The 20,383-nt window shown below is 41.4% G+C and overlaps 1 protein-coding gene across 1 annotated transcript in view; it reads right to left on the minus strand.

The window, feature by feature from the left end:
* gabra3 (gamma-aminobutyric acid type A receptor subunit alpha3) overlaps positions 1-16,377 on the minus strand; it is a 79,732-nt gene extending 63,355 nt beyond the window's left edge. The window contains exon 1 of the mRNA XM_089017325.1: positions 16,111-16,377. The gene's annotated coding sequence lies outside the window, so the exon portion shown is untranslated. The remainder of the gene's footprint in view (positions 1-16,110) is intronic.
* Between the last annotated feature and the right edge of the window lie 4,006 nt (positions 16,378-20,383).

Raw genomic sequence — 20,383 nt, forward strand, 5'->3', positions numbered from 1 at the left:
GGATCTTGAGTGTGTGGAAAGATCAACATTACTTTACCTATTTATACGGTCTTCCTTGGTAGACTTTTTTTATTTATATCTCATAACGCAAAAGTACTTAAGCAGGCCTGTATATTAAACGCACATAAATGGTGGTTTAATTTCACCAGAGTCTTCAGCCAAACACGTCAAGCTCCATTCTGTGATTACATTGGGAGTTGGGAGTCAATAGTGCAAGACGATGAGATGGGCTGGTAATTCTCAGATGGGCTTTCCGGGTCATTTCCATCAATCAAAATACTCCAAATGCCCTCTTCCATTATGGGTGTAACATGGGTGTGTGGATGAAAATGTCAGTTTAGTTTGATAGACATTTTATCAGTCGTAATTGGTTGATATTGTTTTTTTTCGCCCAAGCTATTAGAGCTCCACCACATTTTGTACAGAAACAAAAATGTCAACCGGCAAATATAGACAGACAAATTGATTCCTATTTTCAGTTTGGTTTTCAAAAAGTCATTTTAGATACAATGTTTATGAATTGACATCGTAATGCAGCTTAAATTTGGTGTCAATGTTAAAAATGTTACAGCTGGTCCTGACATGACCGACAGCTATATTGCATAGCAGTAATTGATATACAACTGCTTACCGCCTGGTAATAGCCTTGCAAATAGTGTTTGGGTTTAGCTGTCTCAATAAAATAATTTCAACTGCTCTTTGAAATCATATTTGCCTCATCCTAAAATGTTGATTTGATGACAACATCTGTATTTCTATAGCTGACCGAACATTAATTTACCCCATATTTTCTGGTGTATAAGGCACACCGGAGTATAAGGCACACCTCCAGGGAATTGTGTATTTTCAAACGTTTTCCATATAGAACGTGCACTGAGTATAAGGCACACCTTCAATGAATGAAATAAGTTTTCCAAATATAAGGCACACCACATTATAAGGCACTCCAGTCGAGGCTGGGGTTAGTTGTGAGACCTGCTGTGGCTCAATATTACTTCACATATAAAGCACACCTGCATATAAAGCGCAGAGCCAGCTGTTGAAGAAAATGAAGGCTTTTGGGTGCACCTTATACACCGGAAAATAGGGTACTTGAATGTTTCTTCGCTACTAATGTAGCGCACTATAACAGGAAAGTGCATTTTTAAACTTGAAATGGAGTTCCAAAGCTTGAGCTCAAATCTAGATGGATTGAAGAAAATTTAACCACACTCAAAATTTATGAATTTAGCCCAGACTTCCTCCCGCTTTCTCATCTGAAACAATAGGATGTAACTGATGGGCTTCTTACCTTAAGTTGAAAGCAGAGCTGTAAGAAATCTTATCCCAGGAACGGATGTGGAAAATGTCTCTGCTTCATATTCCCAAACACACATCACGTTCTATTCCCATCACATTATGCTGCCTGAATAGAAAACATATCTCAATTTGATGCATAGAACCTCATGTGGTATGTGGAGATATGCATATCAATGGTATTATTTAATTTGTTATCTGCTCCACACCCCCTGTAGGAATGATGACAAGGGTAACTAACTGTGGGCTAAGATCATCTTAACGCCTGGTTGTGAGGACTTGCCAAGGAAATATTTGCAGGCCCTTTTTGTGTGGCCGGTCGGGTCCCACTAAGTATGAATGATGGCACTGCTGAAGGCGCCTCTGGCAAGTGTGACGCCAGCTATGGCTGCTTGGTCTCATGGAGGACACAGCGCCAGGTGTTGAGGCTGTGTAGCAGTCGTGTGAGCATGACCGATTATGACTGCAGAAAGCATGATGCCGGATGCTGCACAGGCGAGTGCAATGCTGGCAGAGACTTTGGCAGATGATGGTATAAAACAGCTTTTCTGCTCCTTGGACTGTGACGGCATCAGCCCCATGACGGAAATGTGACTGGGTATCTGCGCTCGACATAATTCGGGATGCTCTGTGTGGGCTGCTGCTGGAGCGGCTGGTGAGAGTGACTCTTGTGATAAGAGGAGATTTGACTACTAGTGCAGTAAGTATGACTCGGGAGAAGTTTGCTGGTTGGGCAGAAGCTATAATGAACACTGTCAGTGTATCTGACAAAGGCGGGAGGCAGGAAGACATATTGGGTGGGTTTGTCAAACGAGCAAAAAATACTGAGCATCGCTCTCTCTCTCGCTCTCTCTCTTTCTATGTTCACCTCAAAGAGACATTCTGAGACGTTGCTATTGGTCGTCCTGTCCTTTCTGAGAACGATGCTTACATTCTTGGCATCAAGTCAAACTCATCAAAACAGCAGTGAGAGCCTTGCAATGCAGTCTGTTTGCGGCATTCGCTGATAGAAATTGAGGCGATTCCGAGGTCTTTCTTTGCAGCCTAGTAACAGGAAGATGACACTCGTGCTGATTGTTATAGATTGTTATCAATTTGTATATCCCTCTTTTGTCCAACCTAATTCTGCTGTCAAACATTGCGGTGATGGGGGTATATGCTGGTGTCAGGACACTGTCATCAAATAATTCCACATAGCTTTCTATCAAAATCAACCACCGGACCACTTTTTATCATAAATTTCTTTTCTCGTTTTAGCATTAATCAAAATGTTCTCTGAGCATGTTCAAAACATATCTTCAATCAGGAGACTGCTGGCAGCTTCCAAAAAGAATAGAGTATGTGTTTTAACATTAAAATATCTCTTCATTATGCTCGGAATGATGTCAAATTGCTGATCTGTATGTTCTAACTAGCAATAGCAGGATCTGCAATATTACATGAGCAAATGAGTACCAAAAATAACAGCAGTATGTGATGGTCAGTATGCCCACACAGACTTTTTCTCAACCTTACTCCACTTTGCAGTCATTATTTGAAACCTATTTTCATTTAAAGACACCCCAAAACCTTGGACTGCTTTGTTCTTGTTCCTGTGGCAACCAGTGCCGTGCGGTGAGGTTCATGGCTGGTGAGGCACTGACGTCATCACAGTCAGATTTACAAACATATGAACTCAACAGAGTAGCTTATTCACCATTTGATTGGCAACAGTTCACGTGTTTTGTTTAAATGTCATGTCAGCATTCTTTATATACAAACTGTAGCATAGAAAAAAAAGAATAAAAAAACATTATTGTGTTACCTTTACTTATTAATGAAGTCCATGCGCCACTCCTTCTGAAGAAAGGCATCGATAACTTCTTTGTAGAAGCCTTCCTTATCTTTATTCAGTTTTAAAAGTCTCTCTATGTCAATGGAGATCACTGCCAGTGAAGAAAGTTGTCCGAGATCAGTCCTGTTCCGACTGTATGTTTTCAGTCTTTTCAGTGCTGAGAATGACCGCTTCACTGATGCTGTAATAGCCGGAACAGCGAGCACGAGCTGGAGCAACTTTGTCGCCTCAGGAATAGTTTCAATGAGATCCTTCTGGGCCAAAAAGCTGAGAAGCTGTCCAGGAGATTTACATCCACCCCTCACCGTTTGTGAGCTATACAGTCCGGTGTTGGTCTTCCTTAATTATTATCTCCTGCTTCGATTGAAAGTCCAGTTTAGAAAATTCTTTCAATTTAGATATGTAACCCTCCATTCTGAAAATAAAGCTAGGGCAACGTGAAAAAATGACTGGATGGTTGCACTTAACTTGCTCACTGTTTACTGTAGCTTGTCGTCACTACATGTAATTCTATTCTGCAGCCGAGGAGTCGCAAGAAGAATCTGTAATCACCAGCGCCCCCTGTCATGAGGCAGGAGAACTGTGTGCCTCACCTATGCATACAGTTTTGATAAAAAGAAAATAAAATACACTGTTGTACAGTGTTTATAATGTACAGTGACTGTACATTATATACACCAGCTAAAGTGTAGAAATTTAGTTCATATACTAAAAGTTTTTGAACACTTTAATAGCGATATGCAGAGGGGCAGAATTGCGGTCTCACTGCAGAGCAAGCCAGCACAGTTAGCATAGTGATTGTGCAATCCATGGTGAGGCTCAGCCAGCTGATGCCTCACCGCTCGTCTCTACTTAGTATTTGAACGGTAAATGTGAAAATTTAGCAATTCTCAAAAAAAAATCCAAAAATGGTGAAGTTAAATGGAAAATAACTTTAAAGTAACAAATCACTAAATAAATATAACTCTTTAATTTATTTTTTCATTTGATATTTCCATGATGACAGGTGCCTCACCTGCCTCCCCTGACTGCACGTCACTGGTGGCAACCATACCCCATTGATTGAGTGATGTCTGTGTGATAAACATGGGGAGTTGGACAAATATTGTTTTGGGCGGCATAAATATAGTTTCTTTTTATTATTCAACATTATTCAACTTTATTTGTCAACATAGATTGGCTGGTAGCTATTATGGTTTATGTGGCATTGATGATATTGATAGGGGGTGGTGGATGAGACATAAACAAAGCAGTGGGCATTGTGGGGTAATCTGCACCATCCGTCCTTTTATCTATTTTTTTATACTGATTGTCCTCATTAGGTAGAATTCATGCCAATCCAAGCTGACTCTGAACCCTGTAGAGGCATTTTTGCACGGTGTCCTTTTCTATGATCGATGGGGATGTATTAAAAGGAACCCAACTGTTAAATGAAGTGGAAATTGTTTGTGGAAATTGGATTTTAAGTTAAGTTACTCACAACCAAATAAATCATTAGGCAAACATGTCAGGGATCCTTTTAACTAGCCTTCCAGCGACTGGAGAAATCAATGCTGCAAAGGTTTTTCTCCACATATACAATGCACAGCTTTTGTTTAGATTCTAGTCAGTCCAAACACTCTTCAAGATCGAAATACACGTATTGGCTTTTTTTTTTTAATGAAGACGAGAGTTTCACACAGCATGAGCAAAAACAGCCAGGCATCACACCATTTACAGTTCACAGCTTCCACAGTGGGCATACTGTATCTGGATATTTCACAGAGATTTTGTCAAGTAACCCCGATGACTGCAATAGTCCCAAATGTATGCCAATTGTTTTGTTTTAGCTTGACGACATCATTTTTTTTTGTGTTGTTATGAGTCCCATCTGTAGTGCCATATTCGAACAGGCCAATGCAATCATGACGTAATCTAAAGAGCTTGTCTATTTTACCGACTGCATCGAGTGTAGGCTGAAACAGTGTGACTGTGGCCAAATGCTGCACAATTAAAATGCCTGCAGTTATCTGGCAGGCTATGATTAAAAATAATAATACGGTCCTAGTTGGGAAATCACCCTTGGAGAAAGAAAGGGGGAGATTATCCCACTATTCAAACCATCATGTATTTAAAATGACATGCAAAACATTGCAGTCATTTGCGTAAGAAAATCCATGTATGCAAGTAAATGCAATAACTAGGCAACTACGGTCTACTGATTGACAGGCGTGGGTCCTAAAGGTCTATTAGGCCTGTGAATTACCTTCGGGAAACACCCAAGCTTGTTTTAAAGCAAATAATGTGCATTTTTGAATGAGTTCATAAAAATCAGTAAACAGTACAAACTCTGAGGCTCGTATTGTTTTGCGGCATGGTGGGAGCAGAAGCTGACTCAGGTGGGACATACACCAAGATCCCAATCTAATTTTGATGTAAAGATTCGCTGCACACAGTCAGACCGTGTATGCACATAGGAGGTTCAATTGTTTTCTTGATGAAAACATTCAGCCAAGAGCACCTGTGCACCTCGCTGCAGCACCCTGTGTACACAAGATTTTCCGATCTGTTTGAAAGTCTTGCAATACTTAATTGAACATGATTTGGAGCTGTGTGAGTGTAACGTATGTGTTACGTAAACGGGGCCACCATCTTTGTGGAATTTTCTTAAACCCAAAGTTAGCACTTTTGTCACGGTATGTGAGGTGGTGATGGTGGTTGCGGATCCCAAAAAAGCAGGTAGGAGGGAGCACAAGATGTATTTGACAAATTGTGTCAAATACCAGGGAACAATAGTGGAGACGGCAACCGTTGCCTCACCGGCATATGATGGGCGGCGGCCTGATGGGAACGGGACTCGGCCTGACGTGAGCGTGGACGCGGCACGGTTCGTTGTGGACGTGAGTGTGACCCTTCTCACGCAATCACGTGACGATGCATGACTCGACGTGGACGTTGCACGGCTCGTCGTGTGACGCAATTTAAACTTGATGAGGCGTGGCCTAACGTAGACGTGAACTGCCCGGCACCGGGGAAACGAGACAAGTCCTTAGCACCTGCGGGATCCAGCGCTGAGTGGGGTCTCGGACTGACGTGGACACGGCATGGCTCGTTGTGGACGTGAATGCGACCCTACTCACACAATCACGTGACGACGCATGGCTCGACGTGGATGTCGCACTGCCAGACATCGAGTGTCACCCTGGACGGCCACCTGGAAAGAGGTCTCGGCCTGACGTGGACACGGCACGGCTTGTCGTGGGCGTGAGTGCGATTCAGGTGGAAATGAGACCGGTCCGTTGTACCCGAGGGATCGGATGGTTGGTCGGGTAATTCTGTCACGGTATACGAGGTGGTGATGGTGGTTGTGGATGCCAAAAATGCAGACAGGTTTATTTGACAAATTGTATTAAAATAGACTCAGCAGGAACAAAATCTAAAACCGCCGGCAGCGCTATCCGTTGTTCGCCAACCAGAACATGACAGTCTGCCATTGATTGGAACGACCAACACCTGTGCAGGCGGAGCCGACAGCGCCACCCGTTGGTCGCCAACTACATCGTGACAACTTCAAATGACATAAAAGTCCTCCATGATAAACACTTGCATGAAAGACAGTATGATGACTAAATCACCTGACTTATTTTGCTGGCCATACTGCTCTTCACATTGATGAGAAGGTTTCTTCAGCCGTCATCTGTACTTTTTTGAAGGTGTCGGATGTTTCGCCTCACATTGTTTGAAATTGTCACAGTAACACATTTTGGTAATTTGGCTGACACGAGGCAATTAAGTCTTTTTTTTTTAACACTGAGACTTATCAGAGAAGGTGCTTCCTTAGTCATCGGAGAACAGAAAATGTGAAGAACAAACATTGACTAATAACAAAGTCGTCCCAGTAGGAATCCGCATGTCCACAAAAATTTGCTGTGTTTTTCAAAGCTGATGCCAAACATTGTTATGTTATTGCTATTGATTCTTGTTTTAAGCTCTGACAATTAAACGGCCTGATTGTACTGTTACGGTAAAGGGTGGCATGTCAATCCCCGGAAAAACGAGGTTTGTAATCACTGGGGGCAATTCCATATCTCCATCGATGGAACCAATCTCCAATTACCAAGGTGTCAACCATTGCCCCACAGAGCGGCCTTTATCAAATACTGTGACGTGTCTGTTGTAGACCACATTGGCCGATGACCCTGCAATGACTCCTGCTTGAAGAGTGCAATGCCATCCCTCAGGTAGCGTGTTAACAGCATGAGTAGGTGGTCCGAGCCATGTAGACTTTTTCGACGTTCCACTGAGGCGGCGAACAATTTGTTAAAAGTCGCAACTGGCAAATGTTGCCCATGCAACTGTGACTCATTTGGTTTCTCTGTTTGCTACTAATAAAATCTAAATCAGCCAATCTGCCAAAGTCTCGATCGCAATGTGCCAATAAGTGGTTTGGCATGCAAAGTGAATATCTGGCACATTTCACAACTCATAAAACATAAGAGAGGGTTGTTTAAAAAGAAAATGAACTGTTGTTTTGGTAGGAAGCATTGCTCTAGACCAAGGTGTCAAAGCCAAGGCCCGGGGGCCAAATCTGGATCATTTTATTCGATTTTAATGCTTGCTAAAGTCCCAACCAAAATTTCAAATTGTGATATATAAACCACAATAACAGTCATTATTGTCATGTTTGTGTTTGCGACCAACGGGTGGCACTGTCGGGCCCCGCCTGTAGCTGCACAGATGTTGGTCGTTTGGTCGTGTAGTTTTAATCAGTGGCAGTTAAAGGGATATCCGGTACGACAATTCAGTGTCAGGTCATTGTTTGTTTCATCCTGTCAGGTTTGTTTCATCTCGTCATGTTTTACTCCTGCCCACTGACTTTATTTAATAAAATTTGTCAAATACAACCTGCTCCCCCCTCCTGCCTGCTTTTTTGGGTTCCACCACGACCATTACCTTGCAAATCGTGACAATTATTCTTGACTTCAGATTTGAAAACTAGTTATTGATTAATTTGTTGTGTGTTCTGTATGTAATATGTGGAGGAGATGAAACATTCTAATGGTTTCCCCAAATTCATAAGAGGAAACCCTATCTACAATGTGGACCGTGGCAAAAAAATGACATTCACACCCTGCTCCAGACAAATAATAAATCAGATATGACTTCCTCTTTTTTTCCATGTTGATGTCTGTAATACATTTTGTCAGTAAGATGCTGGTCTAACCATCTCCGGACCAGAATGGATTAGTCATCAGCAAGAAATCCGTGAAACCGAGTTGATGCCACTCAACATCACTTAGTGCAATTCACAAGTAAGAAATATCCTCCCTCTTCTTTGTCCTGCAGGAGCTGTCCAGTATGATGACGGTTGGAGAGCAACAGGCAGCCCCCCTGCTATGTGCTCTGAGGGGATTTCAACCTAGGGAAGCTGAGCGCTGCACTAACAAGGTTAGTCACAAGATTCTGCCATCAAGGGGAAACTCGAACCAAGCAGCAATAATACGTCTGACTTTGTTCCATACAAACATCAAGAGCCATTTTTGCTCTCAACGCGGTCTTAAGTATGAGGGTCAAATTAAGAAGTGTGGTTGGCATGGCTCATTTAACTGCCATTCACAAATTTATTCAGAAATTTAAAATCTGACGAAGAGCGCCATTCCCGAATTGCTTTGGGTTTTTTCTTGTTTGGGTACCGATAGAGCACTGGCCATGGCATGTGGCAATGTTTTCCCTTCCACAAGGGGGCACCATTTCCCCTTTTTCAATGTTAGCCCTTTGTTCCAGCTTCAGCTATAGTGCTATATAAACCAATATGTAAGTATTGCATTGTATTTTGGACAGCCATTCTCATTTCAAGCTCATATACCTCCAGATCCATAAAATTTAGGAATTAACTCTTTTTCTGATGAAAGAAGAGAGTCTAAGGTTTCTTACGCTGCATTGAATGTTTATGTAGTCCTAAAACTCAATATTATGTGGGTCCTGGAATTCCAGTGACAATGACAAAAACCCTGGCACTGAAGTGGACACATTTTTGCACATGTCTGGCAGTGAATGAGTTAAGTATCACAAAGAGCGGTTTAAAAGCAGCAAGGATACAACATGGATGAAAAGTGATTTTATTCTGCTCAAGGGGAAAATAAAGAAGTGTCCATAAATCTGTACATACGGTATAGTCTGCGTTTTGATAGCAAAGTGACACAAACTACTGTATACCTTGACCAGTTGGCTGTTCATTTCGCTTCATGAAACTTAATGCATGCACTGTGACATGTTTACGGTCTTTAGTTGTTATGCAGACCAGTTGTGATCTCTCGAACAAACTATGTCTCCTTGGCCGACAGTGTCACTTTACTGAAATTCCAATGCATCGATTCAGAAGTAGAAACACCAATTTAAGGTGGTATTCTATTCCATTTTTACTTGTCATAGATCTGCAAAATGTCCACTGTTTTCCAAAAGTAACAAGCCGCTTATAATAATAATAATAATAATAATAATAATAATAATAATAATAATAATAATAATAATAAATTTTATTTCAAGCACCTTTCAAAGCTCTTCAGGACACTTTACAGTCACAGACAAGCATAGATACAATAATAAATAAAATTCAATTATAAATAGAAACAACAGATCAAGGTACATAGAAAATGCAATTTTGAATAGGTAGGAGTTGAAGGTGGGAAGAGAATCAATGAATCAATGTTACGAAGGTTAGGAGGAAGTGAGTTCCAGAGTTTGGGGGCAGAGCGGCTAAAAGCTCTGTCCCCCATTGTGCTGAGACGGGCAGGGGGCACACATAAGTGGAGGGAGGAAGAGGATCTGAGGGAACGAGAGGGAATAGAAATTTGAAGGTCAGATAGGTATAGGTTTGTATATATTGAAAGTTTTATTGTGATCACTCCTCTCTCAGGTAAAATATATGTAGTGAATTGTGTGACTCAGGCAATTTGTATTCCATCTGCAACCTTTCAAGTGTGAGGTTTTTTTCTCCGCAGGACCTGTGGATATTTTGTCTCTCCAGTAGAGCTTCCCGGATATTCAACTTTAGGCTTAAGCATGAACTTGTGACCCAAAAGGTCTCAGGCAGACTGTGCTGTTTATCATTTGTGAAAATACGGGCAAAGCTGTGTCCGTATTATATTTTCGATAGCCTCTTCTTATCAGAGAGAATGAAATGCATTATTTTTGCTCCACACCGATAACGAGTTTACTGTCAAAAGATGAATATGAGACAACTTTGCAGTGAGCGCATGGATAGAGTCCTCCCCAGTGACGTTCGGTGAAGTTCATGGCTAGTGAGGCACTGACGTCATCATAGTCAGATTTACAAACATATGAATGTACTCCACAGAGTAGCTTATTCACCATTTGATTGGCAACAGTTAACGTGTTTTGTTTAAAATGTCATGTCTTCTTTATATACTCTATACAAATTGTAGCATAAAAAAATGTTATTATCGTGTTACCTTTACTTATACATGAAGTCCAAGTCTCTCTGTCTCAATGGAGATCACTCCCAGTGAAGAAAGTCGTCCTTGATCAGTCCTGTTCCGACTGTATGTGTTCAGTCTTTTGTGCTGAGAATGACCGCTCCACTGATGCTGTAGTAGCTGGAATAGTGAGCACGAGCTGGAGCAACTTTGTCGCTTCAGGAATAGTTTCAATGAGATCCTTCTGGGCCAAAAAGCTGAAAAGCTGTCCAGGAGATTTACATCCACCCCTCACCGTTTGTGAGCTATACAGTCCGGTGTTGGTCTTCCTTAATTATTATCTCCTGCTTCGATTAAAAGTCCAGTTTAGAACATTCTTTCAATTTAGAGATATAATCCTCCATTCTGAAAATAAGGGCAAGCAACACGAAAAAATGACTGGATGGTTGCACTTAACTTGCTAACTGTTTACTGTAGCTTTCTGTCACTAATTCTATTATTCTGCAGCCGAGGAGTCGCAAGAAGAATCTGTAATCACCAGCGCCCCCTGTCATGAGGCAGGAGAACTGTGTGCCTCACCTAGGCACACAGTTTTGATAAAAATAAAATAAAAACTGTAGTACAGTGTTTATAATGTACAGTGACTGTACATTATTTACACCAGCTAAACTGTAGAAATTTAGTTCATATACTAAAAGCTTTTGAACACTTTAATAGCGATATGCAGAGGGGCAGAATTGCGGTCTCACTGCAGAGCAAGCCAGCACAGTTAGCATGGTCATTGCGCAATCCATGGTGAGGCTCAGCCGGCTGATGCCTCACCGCTCGTCTCTTCTTAGTATCTGAACAGTAAATGTGAAAATTCAGCGATTTTGGAAAAAAAAATTCCAAAAATGGTGAACTTAAATGGAAAAGAATGTTAAAGTACAAATCACTAAATAAATATAACCGTTTAATTTATTTTGTCATTTGATATTTCCATGATGACAGGTGAGGCACAGCCTCACCTGCCTCCCCTGACTGCACATCACTGATCCCCCCCTCGTCTCTGATTCCACCTCCTGTTGCTTTGCACTTCAAACCAGGCGCCAGCGATTGTGATAAACAAAAGAACATCTGTGAGGACATCTGAGTCGACCCTGCATCCTGAGAGAACTTTTGTTCCACGTGAATTGATTTAATTGAGTATTATTTGGATCCTTATTTTGTCTTAGTCTTCCAAAGCCAGTGAAAATACACTTGAATGAATCCCATCACAAATTCAAATGAAGTTAGTGAGCAGTTTACAGTGACGACTCCAACGGCAGCTCATCAATCAATAGCCATTGATTTCCTCTACTCATTATGCGCTTGTTGAAGATGTTTTGTCAAGTTTTGGGGAGTACTTTTATTCCTTAAATTGCTGAGACACGCGTTCACATGAGATTAGTCTTGGCAGGAGTCTTCAGTCGCTGCCAAAAAAATGTGAATCTACAAAAGTGGCATTTGCTGACAGAGTTGAAACAATGTTATCAATTTATGGACTGTGACATAAAAAGACTTTACTTCATAAGCACTTTTGTTTTAATATATTGGCGTCCACGCTTGTTAATTTAGAAACGCCACTTGGCTCGCTTGTTGTTTTGCTTCGTATCATTTGTGGTCATCTTGAAGTCGCGATGTTAACACTCGCTCAGAGCCTGTTGGTCACGACTGACGTGATCACGGTGGAGTTTTCAATACACTTGGAGGGCTCTTGTGATTCTCTCCTGTCAGCTGGCATCACCCTTTTCATCATCAGACATTAGTTATGCAGTATTCCAACGCTTCTACTTGAGTCGGGTGGCTTTTTTTCATAGCCTCATGTAGAATGCGGGTGTCTTGACAGTGTTTTTCGCCTACCTAGACTTTTTAGAAACATGTGGTAAACATCCATTTAGTTTGGGATAGTTGCATGTCTGTCAGGGCAAAGGATGCTTTTCCTCAAGTCCCTTGGATATGTTTATCTTCTCATCATTGGAGATGCTCTGCAGTTTTTACTGCATCGGTCATAACACGCCTCAAGAAATAATATAGTAGAGTTAATCCTGTCAACAAATCCAGTGTTATTCCTTACATGTTGGATTTTAGTAGATCTCCAGAGCCCAATATAATGCAACCCCATCTTCCATTGCAAATTTCTTTAGCTTCACCAAGTCACCGAAACAAAGTACATTCATCTGGAAGTGACGCGGAAAATAAACAATTCTGCTTCCTTTGACTTATTAGCTGCATGCCGGACAACAAATCAGTCCCCTAGCTTTCCGCCACTGCACATATTTCCAGCAAAAAGATACAGTGGGGGGGGGGGGGGGTGTTCCGTAAGTCTCAACTGCTGAAGAAACAGGGCTAAGAAAAGTCATTTACTTGCAGTCACACTCATGAGTGCACGCAGTCATCGCTTTTTGAGTCCCAAAGTGTACAAACTTGAGAGGGATGCTGCAGAGTACAACATGTGATTGTGCATTACATCAAATTAGAGCGGTGGTAAAACAGGACTATGTGAAGGTGGGGGGGGGGGACTAGGGGAATTTAAAATGTGGCAGGAATGAAAGATGCTTTTCGAAAAAGGAATGACTTCTTATGGTCTTGATTTAGCAAGACAGCCATTAAATAAAACCAGCGCTCAGCAGCTTAGAGACGTGTGTGAATACGCACAAAGAATACGCATGAATAGACTTCCTAATGTGAAATGTCTGCATGTCACATTGGGCCTACTTTCTGTAATGTGAACAAACATTCGCGCCACCGAAATTTGGCTCTCAACTCCTGGGTTAGCATAATTTTTATCACCAATATTTATGAGTCAATATCAAGAACATAGATAACCACAAAAAAAGAAATACAAATGAAAAAAAAAATCATTACTACAGTATTGTCATGATGTCATGACAAAAAGAACATAAAGTTCTAAATGACCTGCAGTGTTGTATTTCTGTTGGATTGATTGGATATGATGTGATACATGATGTATGTAGATGGCACACCTATTATTTTATACTGTATTTTTATAATTAGCACGATGTACAGTTCTTTTTATGAAACTTTTTTGGGCAGTTATACATTTCGGTCTCCTGACGTTTTCTTTTGTGCATAGAATACTTTGTATCCCCCCACCCCTTTCAATGTTGGATTGGATGTACCTTTATTTGTCTCGCAGTGGAGACATTTACATTTCACAGCAGCAAGGTTATGAAAGGAAGAGAAGTAGAAAGTTTTGCTGCTGTAGATTGTAGATTTCCCCATTTTTGGACGATAAAAGGCTAAAGGCTTAAAGCAACATTAAAAGTTGCGAAACACCCTCTAAATTATGGTTTTTCTTTTATTTAAAAACAATTGACACAATTATGATTCAGGGTGTCCCCTTGCCTAGTGCCCAAAGTCGACTGGGATTGGCTCCAGCACCCCCCCTTATGAGGATTAAGCTTTCTGGATGTATAGATGGAATTGATGAAAAGCTTTCTACAGCCGTCATCTGTACTTCTTTGAAGGTGTCGGACGTTTCGCTTCTTATCCAAGAAACTTCGTCAGCAAACTAAAGTGTTACTGGTAGTTTAGGCCCTATATATATATCCCTACTGTGCAGACATGGTGGTGCCGGACTCTATGACTGCTATGATAGGTCCCTGCTCTCAGGTTGTGGGGAGCAGAGGACTACTCCCTGTAGCTGCTCCACTGATAGTTCCTGTCGTTCTGACTAAAGACTGGCCTGATTTCCCCACTTCGACCGGTATCACCTCATCAGTATTACTAATCCTATGTTGCCTAAGCAGGCTATTGTATGAACGATCCAAATTGAACCTCACCCCACCAACCCGGTTTACTGAAGGATTTAGTTGTTTTATGAAAATTACTTCTTTTACTCCCCTTTCAAACCATCTATGTTCTTTCGCTAACATTTTAACCTCATTGTCGTCAAATGAGTGGTTGCTAGCTTTTAGGTGCATATGTACTGCCGATTGAGGCCCACTAGTATTATCCATGCGATGTTGATAGTCTTTTTTTGAGAATTTGTTTAGTCTCCCCAATGTACTGCTCTTTACAATTTTCATTCTTACAATGTATTGAATACTATTGAATTACTTTGTTTTTCATTTGGCACCCTATCTTTTGGATGCACTAATTTTGGATTAGAAGCGAAACGTCCGACACCTTTAAAGAAGTACAGATGACGGCTGAAGAAACCTTTTCATCGATGGAGCACTCCTGTACGACTGAGAGCTTACAGACGTATAGATGGAATTCTTATGATCAAAATTCTTTCCTTAGCCCCGATAACAGCTTTATGCATCTTGGTATTTTCTCAATCTTTCTGATGTACATGATGCTTTATTACATAGAATGACTTTCAGTTCACAGTTTCGATATTCCCAGTTTTTTCACCTTCTACCTAAAAAGATACGAGCAAGACCTTTGGTTCAAATTGCACCTTTAGGCCTTTTTGCTGTGGATTGCTCCCATGTCTGTCTTTGTTTTTTATATTCGCTGCTTTCCCATTAGAAACACATACCTGTCAACCTTGGCTAATAGTCAAAGTCAAAGTCAGCTTTATTGTCAAATATGCTAATATGTATGACATACAGCACAGATGAAATTACTGTCCTCTCGGACCCAGCATGCAAGGCACTTATAATTACTTTAACAAACATAATAAACATGAACTGTCCTTATAAATGATTATAAACACGCCGTACGTAATTAGAAATGACAAAATGTATCAAATGCGAGGAAACTTATAAGTTTACAGGTATGGATACAAAATATAATTTCCAGTCACTTCCCTTGACTGAGCCCACTATCTAATTCCAGGGTGCTTGGCTGCCCACTGATCCGCAAGAAATGGGATAAATCCAGAGTATATCATTGTTAAAGTACCTTTTCCTTTTTAACCATACACATCAAATACATATGCAGTAGCTTTCACAAATATATTTCTCGGTGCATATTGTGTTTAGCAGTGTTGACTGGAAAGATGGGTGTAAGACTGTGGAGTGGATGGGGTGGGGTAGTAGGGGTGTATTTGCTGGAGCTTTGGTTCCAAGGTTAAGTTAGCGCCTGCTCAACAGTCTTGTCACTGGTTGCGGCAGGTTGTGTCTGACAGCTTTCCAAACAAACAGCATGCGCATTTCCAGTATTTGCGTCAACCTCTAATTTGCGTCACGGGTCATCACGTCGTTTTGAATCGCTCCTTAAGGACGTGTCACCATCAGCGCTACCTTCTTTCGTGTCGCATTGGTTCGCAAAGGGGTGGGGAGGGGGTGGGGGGTCGGGCTGGACACCGCTGCAAAATACGGTCATTCAAATCCAGTGCTGTTTAAAGGAGATCCTAACAATAAAAACAAACGTTTCCCACACATGCAGACAGACAACACGTCCGCATGCAAAGAGGAGACCGGTTCAACCGTATATCGCAGTCGCGCCACAAGCCGCAGTTGTTGCATGCGAATGAAACATGCACGTTAACCGAGCGCTTTCCAACCACATGTGCGGCACCTTCAAAACGCAAAACATAATCAGAAGGAATTAAAATAAAAAAGCAGCTCTCACCACTCGTAAAAAAGATCGTCTTCCTGCTGTTTTTGCTTCTTTCCCCTACTCCGGTCTTTAGAGTTAATGGGGGTCTGACGCGTGGTCCGGCCGATGTTTTTCTGCTTCCTTTTGGGATTCCTTTTATTTATTTATTTATTTTGCTTGTTGTCAGTGGTAGAATAACAGAGAAATTGGCGTCCTCGCGCATAAAGAAGCTCAACCCTTCTCAAACTATCCTTCCCGCCCCCTCATTGTAGCCATCTGAGATTGGTGCTCTTCGGGAGGGGCAAACCTTGAAGCCGCGTGGGGTGGGGGGAGGGAATTTGCGTTAGCGGAGTTGATCTGTCACGCGCTCCAGCGGCCACGTGGACGCGCATCGCATGCTTGCTGAAGAGCTTGCATCGTTGGCTTGAAATGTGCTCGACAACTGAAAGGGACGCCCCCCAGCATGCCACCCCCAATCAACAAATCGTTACAAGTATCCAGCATATGCAGCATACGCCCCCTAACCCCCGCCCCCGTTTTTTTGCTCTTTCTTGCAGCTTGATGAAAACACTGCAGAGGTTGGACCCACTTGTTCCACTCGGTTCAGAGGCACCTGTCCAAGGTCCTGTTACTGATGACAAGATGCCGAGCTGAGAGTGATTTAGCAACATCAGTTGAGTCAGTGGAAAGGGAGGAGAATGAAATGGGAGAAGATTACTCCCTCTTGTGTGACCTTGGGGGATGTTTTGGTTTAATCAGAGAGACGAGCTGTCTCAAAGAAGAAGGATGAGATTCGTCTTTGTTCCAGATTGGACTCAAGGGTGCAAAGTGTCATCCCTCTGTTCTTGTCGTAAACAGAGGAGACTGTGCCAACTCCCACTTGTGTGCGAAAACCCACACCAACAACTGACCTGGTATGTGCTTTATGCTGCATAGAAAGGTGAAGTGATATAAGATCACAAATCAAAACATGCAAGAAGCATTGTGCAATTTGTTCAAAGTGTTCCACAGCGGCAATCGAATCAGAATCAGAAAGCCTTTGATAGTCCCACATGAAGAAATTTGCAATCTATAGCAGCAACATTTCTAATCCAGAAAGAAAAAAAAAATAGACAGGCAGCAGGAACTTACTTGGAGGAGCTGGGGCTTTCGGATTGCTTTTCATACGCCAAAGTGGTAACTACATAGTAAGCTGTGACTATTGTTAAAGCTATTGCTCATCAAAAGCAGGTGATGAATTTTCCCTCCAACAATTATGAAATACAAAAATTCCCAAATAACTAAATACAAGATGTGAACCAAAAATTCTTTGCATCAATCAAAAACGTTTGTTGTGTATCGCGGAAAACAAAAGTAACAAGTGTATGTCGCTGTTTGCTGACCTTGTAATGCCCGAACTGCCTTTCAAACTCAAATCTTATTTACTGACGGTACAAATGAGTACCGGCATATTTTTTTTTTTACTCATAGAAAATAAAGTATAGTAAGTTGCTTCCCAAATTTGCTGTTGGTACAAGTTAGTACCCCATTGTTCCGATATCTAGCAACATGCTGCATTTTTCGCCTGTCAACACAAGATTGCATCAGAATTACTCCAGGCGTCCAAGTGAGTGCGGGATGAGATTTTATTTGTGATCAATATTATAAATATTGTAAACATTATAAATATTTCTGCATTTCTTGATTGTCACCTTCAGAAGCCAATGACATGATTCAGTAGAAAATTAACATTTCAGTTTATAGTATCGGAATGGTTAAACAAGCCCATGAGACCATGCCTCTTCCCCCGAGTCTCTTTTCAAGACGATCATAAACTTTCAAGACTTATCTTCTCTTTTAAGAACCAATGGACACTCTTTTGTAGCTACTTTGTGGATACAAATTCATATTTTCTGTCTTCATCAAATATAGTTAGTGAAATGATGTTCTATTTTTTTCCTTACTGGGTCACAGTCTGAACGTTTTTTTTTCCACTGAAGCAACTCAGTAGTTTTCCTTGACTCTTGACCAAGTATCACAACGTCTGCTTAACTAAAGAGTGCAAGCAGCCTACTTTTGCCACTTCTTGTAACTCTAATTAAGTTTCAATGGAGCTTCCCTTTGCCCCATTTGTGGGCCTTAGATTTGGGGGTTTCGTTTTAGTACAATGTTTCACAGAAACCCTTTGAGACTCTCAAAGTAATTAATGGTTGTAATAAATTATCTCTGAGCTATAGTGAACAAATGGAATCAATCGACTGTGCCGAATGTTTATGCCAGGGAGAGTTTCAGTAGGCTTTGAGTGTTTAAAGGTAAAATTCCCCAAAGCAAGAAAAAAAATTGCGCCGTGGCTGCCAACATTAATGCCGCCTGCTCTACAACACAAAGTATGATTAATCGCTTTTTTTTTCTGTTTTCAAATGTAACCTCTCCAATCACCTGTACATGGCTGAAAGCAATGCCATCTTGCATCTATTTGAAGTGGAAGCAATGGTAAAATGAATGAAGCATAATGTTACTTTTCCATGCTTTTCAACAGTTAGCGAGCGCCCTACAGTTAGCTTCCTTTCATTAATTCCTTTAAGCCGACGTAATCGTGTCCTCGAGCTAACAATTATACTGTAAACTCTGGAAAAACTGACACAGAGATGTGTGCAAGTCTCGGCTGCTATTGCTAATTAGTCCCTGCTTGTGGACAAGAAGTGCAAGAGTGAATGTTGTTCAAAAATTAGTTTGCCTCAGTAAAGTGTATGTGTGCACAGGCATCTCTATTTGGTTAGTCGAAACCAAAGCACGGCACAGCCAGGCACAACCTCCACATCACGGCTATTGGAGCTGATGTTTTATTTCATAAATTCTCATAAAAATTCAGCGGTTGAAAAGAATGTCATAAAAATGGGCTTTTTTTTGATAAATTTGGTCAAAAAAAAAACAACAACAAAAAAACGCAAGACCTTAAATCACACTCCATCAAGCAAATACCTCCAAAAAGCTTCCCTTCTCAGCAACAGTGGGAACAGAATAGCTGATGGAATTAGTTTTTTGTCCAAGGACAATTTGGCAAGCAGCATTTATCGATACGAATGAACGGCCCTAAATGTGACGGCAGAAATACTGTAAATAAATCTAGACAGACTCTCGCTACAGCCAAACAATCAATTATCTGGTAATCTAAAATCAAGAGTTTTCTTCACGTTGTTTGAAGAAAAAAATCTGATTTAGGATAACTCACAACAAAAATCCCAACGTCTGATCCTTGGAACGTGATACAATGTGAAGTGATTGCAGAAATTTAGATTGTGGTTTCAGTGTAACCTAGGAATGAGTGATCAAACAGCAAAGAGACATTATTTATTGAATTCTGGCTGTAAATTATATTGTCCCTCTCCTGTCCCCCATAAATCAGCTTCAATTGGATCCCGCGACAGTTCCATATATGCATCGGCGCTCTGCGCTGACACTCCTTCCTTCTTATCGCGGGCTCCTCAAGCCATCCAGCCGCAGACTGTCCAACAGCACCGACCTTCCACTGAACAAAGCGGGGCTGTGAAGATGCTGCCCATTACAGGCGCAAAAAAGCACAATGGCCCCAGAGCTGTCCAGCGATGACAGTCGAATGGCACCGACATTCCTCCCATTCAAAAGCAGTACTGGCATATCCATGCTGCCGAAAAGGCGCAACCGCTCAGCACAGTCTCCTCCTTGATAAATGTCGTGGTCAAAAATGCTGAAAAACAATCCGTATCCTTCCACACGACGCACAACAACACAAATTGACAAAAGAAAACACAAAAACAAGACAAAAACAACAAAAAAAGCAAGGCTCATCAGAGCACTTGCTGACGGCTGCCTACTCGGGCGCCATCTTGGACTCCTATGCATGTATAACATGGGTATTTCCAGAGTCACGTGAATGCCATTAAAATCCATGAGAAAAATGATTTAAATTTGGTTTATGATAATTTAACTCATTCACGGCCTTTCCCAAATTTATTTTAGAATTGAAAAGAATGACGTGGAGCGCCATTCCCAAATTTGTTCTGGTTTTGGATTTTCTGGCCGGGGGGGATCAATCACTGGTCAGACCTCTGGCCATGTTTTTTCCTCTCACGAGGGGGCAACATTTGCCTTTTGAAAAGCCGCCCCCATTTGCACCTCAGATAACTCCATAGCCATATAACGTAGGAATTAATTCTTTTTCTGATGAAAGAAGATTGTCTAGTTTCATACGCTGCATTGAATGTTTATGTAGTCCTAAAACTAAATATTCTGTGGGTCCTGCAATCTGAGTGAAAATGACAAAAACTCTGGCATTAGAGTGGACACA

Source organism: Hippocampus bargibanti, linkage group LG16 (assembly GCF_051943395.1).
Source record: "Hippocampus bargibanti isolate YZ-2025 linkage group LG16, ASM5194339v1, whole genome shotgun sequence".
NCBI classification, from domain to species: Eukaryota; Metazoa; Chordata; class Actinopteri; order Syngnathiformes; family Syngnathidae; genus Hippocampus; species Hippocampus bargibanti.